We start from the raw sequence: 5,958 nt of genomic DNA on the forward strand, positions 1-5,958 counted from the left end.
AAAATGGTTTTAAAAGCGGCGCTCGGCTGGCGGCGGGGGAGCGAGCGCGAGCAGAGCCGGTGGGTGCAGCGAACGGAGCTCGGAGCTGCGGGCGCAGGCAGCGCGGGGGGCGGCACCGCGGGGCGAGGGTGCGGGCGGGCGGAGCGCGGGGTCTGGAGCTCCATTGCCCACATCTGCTTCCAGCCCTGTTGCCCACGCGTCGGGAGCTCGCGGAGCTCTGCGGTCAGCGATCGGACACCCCGGGCTGCCGCGCTCCTGGCCGGCGAGGCGTGGTACTGTCTGGACCACCGACCGGAGGTAAGAGGGCTGGGCTGGGGGCGCCGGGGGCGCCGGGGCTGTGTTCACATCCTACGCTTCGGAGGGGAGGAGAGAAGGGGGCTCCCGTGCCTCCATTGGATATGGGGAAAACGTTGCCCGCCATCGGCTTCTGTTTGTCTGTCTGTGCTGTGCGTCCACCTCTGTCTGCCTGCGTGTCTGCCGATGGGCACATGCTCCTGGCACTGTCCTCTGTGGGATTTCTCTGAAATCTGGTGATCGTTTACGAGCGAGCGGCAGATGCCTGGGGGCCCTGGCGTCCCCGGAGCACAGAGCGGGAGGCAGATTCCTGCTTTTCGTAGGTTTCCCCCTTTCTGAATGGCCCCCTTTCTCTTGCGGCGGGACAGTGTCAGGCCGAGGAGGGACGGCCCCGAGGGCCTGGTCTCGGAGCGCAGGCCACCGGGAGCCGGCTCGCGCGGCGCGCTAGTGGGCGTGCGCCTAGCAACAGGTCTGCGCCCTGCTGCTCCTGGCTCCGCACCGGCTTCCCTGACTCTCCCGCCGCCTCCCGGGACAGCGCCAGGCACCTAGCGACGCGCTGTCGTGGGGCCGGGGCCGGGAGGAGGAGATTGGATGTTAGAGGACCTCAAGGGCTCCTGCGGAGGTTTAGAGAGATCTCCAACGCAACGAGGGTGGAAGAAGGTTTTGGTGATTTCTGGCCAGAGACATCGGCTCCAAGAAGGGTAGCATTAGTTTAGGAAAGGCAGGGTCCTGGAGGAGCGCACCAGGCCAGGACCGTGGCCAGATCTCCGGCTCACCGCTCTGGAAACAAGGGCCAGCGACATTCTGGAACGGACCCCGCAGGATGGGTGTGCTCGGAAGGGAGCGAGGGGCACCCTGCGTCCTCCACGACAGACTCGCCCTCAGTGACCGCCGCCGTTCCCCAAGGGTCGGACACTGCCGCCGCCCCAGGCGCGCCGCCAGCGCTGCCCACAGGTGAGAGCTCCCTTTTAAAACTAAGCTTTTGATGTGCGAGCCAGTGCTTGGCTGCCACCCGGTCCCGGAGACGGCGAGCCCTGGAGTGTGTCTGTCCATTCCCGCGGTCTGGAGACAGATCCCGGCGCGCCCGCGGGCGGAGAGCCGGCGGCTCTGCGTGCCCAGGCGCGACGCCACCATGGACAGCTCCCAGCCACTTCCTCCACTCGGGGTCTGTGGTCCCGGGTCTCAGAAAGTCAGGCGCTTTCCCCCCAGACCCAGGGCCTGGGGCGGCTGGGATGGAGAACAGGGACTGATCGCCCGTGGGGGCTCTCGGTGAGCAGTCCCAAGGCGGCACCAAGCATGCAGGCGACAGCTTAGCCGGATGGAGGCTGTGGTTCGTGGCTTGAGTCCTAGCTGAGCCTGCAGCTGGCTCTGTACAGGACCTGTCACCAGGGCTTCTCTGGCTTTTCTGTGACACAACAGGGACGCTTCAAAGGTGTTAGAACATCAGCGACCCCGGAGGATCCGAATGAGGCAGTGAGATAATGCCAGATGTAATTAGGGACCCAGCTCCAACTGCTTACAGGGCCATGTGCCCGGTTATATTAAATTATTTAGTAAACATGCTATTAAGAGGCTATCTTAATTTCAGTTAATGACAGAATGGAGAAGAAATCAGAAGTTTATAGGAAATGTGTTTGGATGCATTGGCGAAAGCAACTTTTATTATTATTTTTTTTTTCTGGTCCTAAGAGTCATCTCTAAAGCACAAAAAGGCTCTTAAAACACCTTCCAAAGGCTCCTCTACAGCCCCATAGATGATGTTTCAACCTGGTTACTTGGAAACAGAGTGGGAAGACCTATTGGAGCAAATCTGTGCACATTAAACACCTCCCTTCGCTGGTAAGGAGTGGGACTGGATGGGGCTCTTCTAGTCGTTGATGCCTCATGGACACGCGCTTTTCTTTTACCATGGCAAGCAATGAAGAGGGTCTGTTTCTGTCGGTGACTGACGAAAGCCCATGTTAGAACAATCAGACGCCTCATTTTTCCCCCCTTCAGACAGATCTGGAACTCTCGGGAAGTGACTTAAACGCTCCGCCTGGTTCCTCGCCCGTAAACTGGTGAGGACCCAATCTGTGTCACAGGGTCGCTATGAGAATGAACGGGCACAATGCGAAGCACTTCCTTCAGTGAGGAGAGCACAGAGAAGTGGCTTGAAACGACCGCGCCGCAGGAATATTTTAAAGACAGTTGTGCGCTTCTTTGGAACCACGGACACCAGTTGTGCGTGCACTCCCCTGACCCACTACCTGTTTGATAGGGACTCTGTCTTCACTTGATTTTTCACATTCAAGAATTTATTGATGAAACGGATGAAAGGGCCCACTGATCACGTTGCCCAAACAATTATGGCAAGATCAATGGGGAAATTTTCAGATGAGACACGCCAGTCAACTGTCTTCCCACCTGGACCGTTGGAGGGAAGATGAAAGTAAGTCATTTTCATAGTACGACCCCAGCCCTTCGATTCAGGTGATCAGTTGCTCCCGATCACAGGAATGTAAGGCCCGCCATGGGCCCTCATTGTCTTTCTGTGGTCAAGGACTCTCGGGAATTGCTGGGGAGTGACCCCCCCAAGGCCCCTCTTGTGGATGACCACAGGGCCCTGTACCGGGAGGACCTAACGTAGGAAGGCCACAGGTGCCTGTTCACATGCAGGGGCCACGTCCTTCTGTCTGAGCCCTGCTTGGGTGCCAGATTTTGGCCAAGACCCTTGCTCACGTGTATGCGGTCCCATCTGAATTTGAAGATCCCCCCCATAGCTCTGCATTTGGGGGTTCTCTGGTAGAAGTCACTACTGTGACATGCATGGAAGTTTGCATCGGAAATGATCAAGCACTCAATGTCCCAGGGAGAGCCCCCCGTGAAAGCGTGGGCATGCACGCGTGTTTGTCCTTCTGCCAGTGCCACATTAAAGTGCTCTTCCACTTTCTCCTTTATTTGCCCCTCCTCACAGATCCGAAGGAGTCTCAGCTTCCTCCATCTGAAGGGAGTGGAAGTGAGGGCTGCCGTCTAAGAGGTTCAGGGTCTTTCTGTGAGCTTCCTCGGCTGGCGATGGACACAGGCGGGACACGAGCCCCTCACGGACCTTGCAGTCCTGGCTGTCTTCTGGGGACCCCCGTGCAGATCCTCCTGTGGCACGCTCACGGCTTTCTGGTAAGAAACTTACTGAACTACACACCACTCTGGGAGTGCAGGGCTGCCGAGGGGAGGGGCCCCCATGAGGGGTAGGAAGGAACTCTTAATCTGTCCTGTAGCATCCTGTCGGAGTCCCTGGATAGACAGATCAAATGGCAAGAGTGGCCTTCAGTGGGGAAGGCAAGGGGGATGAGAGGGGCGCATTCATCCCCTTTCATCAGCCTCCTTTGAAGCCTGCTGCTGAAATGACCCCCTTTTGTTACCTTCTGTCGTATTGGCAGGGCGGTCCAATGGGATGAATGAAGCGCATTTTGCATTTGTAGTTATAGCTCTAAGACAAAATGCAGACATGTAGGTTGGGCTCCTAAAAGGGAACAGAGTTAAGTTTTGGGGCTGTGTGCACAAGCTCCTGTGTCCTTGAAGAGCATGGGATACATATCTCTTTCCACAAGATGGCAAGTGCCCAGAGGTTTGATCCTCTTGGGGAAGTGCATCGGCCGTCCCTTGCTCCTTGTTTCATCCCATTCTATGGCAGCGGTTTCGGTTTCCTGGTCAGTGACAAGGAAAACATCCCACGCTCGCTGCCTTGGATCTGGCTGGACTGGCAGCAGGGCCCGGGGGAGTTCTGAGGGCTGAGGTCCTTTCTACTGCTTCACCAGCTATTCAACCAGGCCTGAGCCTCCTTCCCCAAAAGCCTAGCCTATGGCAACTTCACAGCGCTGGGCAGGGTGGCGACCAACATGGGGACTTGTATGGATATCTGCATCTTCTTGGCCCAGCCACTTCCGGCCGGGGCCGTCCTAGCCTCTCTGATAGGTTCCCCAGAGCTTGCTTTTTCTTCTGTCTGCCTTGGTGCCGGGCTTTGTTCGAGCTTGGGTCTTTGGAAGGGAGGCTGGCTGCAGAGAAAGGTCATAAATAAACACTCGCTGTCTGCTTTGCTCCTCCGGTGTCAGGAAACACTCATGCCCATCCAGAGGGAGAGGACTTCCTCCCTGCCACCCCGCTATTTTCCAGGGCCCTCCCTAGGCTCAGCCTGGCTGCAGGAGTCCTACTCTGTCCCTCCATTCCCACCTGCACAGGTGAGTGAGACTTGGGAACACACACGCCCACTCGGATCGGGGCTCCCTGTCTCCAGCCCCGGACAGCCTGGCTCCTTGCCCTGGGAAATGGCTAGAGCATGGTTATCTTTGCATCTTCTGCAAGGGCAGCCAGGGTACACATTTAGATAGAACTTGAGTTTAAAGTGCTTTGACCAGACCACTGCTTTTGAAAACCCTGTGTGTCTGCTTCTCTCAGCTGTCAGCAAAATGGTGTAGCCATTCGGCATTTCCTGCTACCGTTAAGGCAGCTCTAGAAGGCCGGCAACTCTGGCCTGGAAAGTAGCTACACTGAGTGCGCTCTTCCTCCTGTTTCGAGGCATCAAACCAGAGTGGGAGGGCAGCAGGCTTCGACCTCACGGGTGAGGAGTTCATGTGGTTTTCCTGAGTCTACATGGCCGTGAGGCATGGACTCAGCTGTGGAGCTGAGGGAACCGCGGCGATCTTGAGGCAAGGACATGGGCGTCTTTTTCTGTGACTCAGCCAGCCAGTAAAGATGGGAACCACTGCCCTGCCCCTTGGGGCTGGGTTAAAGGGGGTGGCCCTTGGGACTCTATTCCCTGCTGGACTGCCTCCCAGGACTTGGGGAGGGGGCTGGTTACTCTCCTCTTTGTTTCTTTGTCTGGAAAGTGAAGGGGTTAGGTTAGACCACTGCCTCTTAGACTTAAATATGCAAATGAATCATATGGACCCTCACGAAAGTGCAAGTTCTAATCTGGCTGATTCAGGGTCTGCATTTTATTCCTTCTTAAAGTGAGAAATCATCCCCCAATGTGATGTCCCTTCTCCTCCACTCTCCTCTTGGGATTTTGGGCATGCACGTACATGTGCCTGACATGGGTTTAAGCTGCTGGGTCTGGGACTCGAACTGCAGTCAACTATGTGGGAGTCTAGTGATGTAACCATCTGCCATCTGCGGGTCCCTCAGGGTCTGCATTTCTAACGAGCTCCCAGGCGATGCTCCCAGTGCCCAGGCTCCCTTGGAATCATGAGGCCCTAGACCATGGCCGACTTTCTGTGACCCTGACTCCAACTCTTCCTGGTGTCATGTAAGTCCATTTCTGACGTCCACGTAGATGGGGTCCAGCTGTCCTGCATCGTCTTAATGACCGTATAATGACCCTTTCGATTCTTGGAGATAATTACTGTCACTCCTAAGCTGTCTTATCAGCAGCCTAAATATCTTGAACCCCTTTGAATTTCCCCTTTTCCCTGTCATAATAAATTTCCCAAAGCTCTCTGGGCCCAGTGACTTTTAAGTGCAAGATCAGTGTGCAAGTGGCAATTTATCCTCGCCTGGTAGAGGCATTTGAATGTAATTTTGGTGGCATTAAGAGATCACTTGGGGAATGTTGTCTAACTCCGGTTCCAGGCACTGAGAATGCATGTTTACACTGAGACAACTTTTCTTAACTCTGAAGATCACAAC

The 5,958-nt window shown here is 56.0% G+C and overlaps 1 protein-coding gene across 1 annotated transcript in view; it reads left to right on the forward strand.

Annotated features, from left to right (window-relative positions):
• Positions 1-222: 222 nt before the first annotated feature.
• Positions 223-5,958, forward strand: part of CEMIP (cell migration inducing hyaluronidase 1) — a 181,467-nt gene continuing 175,731 nt past the window's right edge. The window contains exon 1 of the mRNA XM_027769244.1: positions 223-297. The gene's annotated coding sequence lies outside the window, so the exon portion shown is untranslated. The remainder of the gene's footprint in view (positions 298-5,958) is intronic.

Source organism: Tupaia chinensis, unplaced genomic scaffold (genome assembly GCF_000334495.1).
Source record: "Tupaia chinensis unplaced genomic scaffold, TupChi_1.0 Scaffold000078_1, whole genome shotgun sequence".
In the NCBI taxonomy this organism is placed as follows: Eukaryota; Metazoa; Chordata; class Mammalia; order Scandentia; family Tupaiidae; genus Tupaia; species Tupaia belangeri.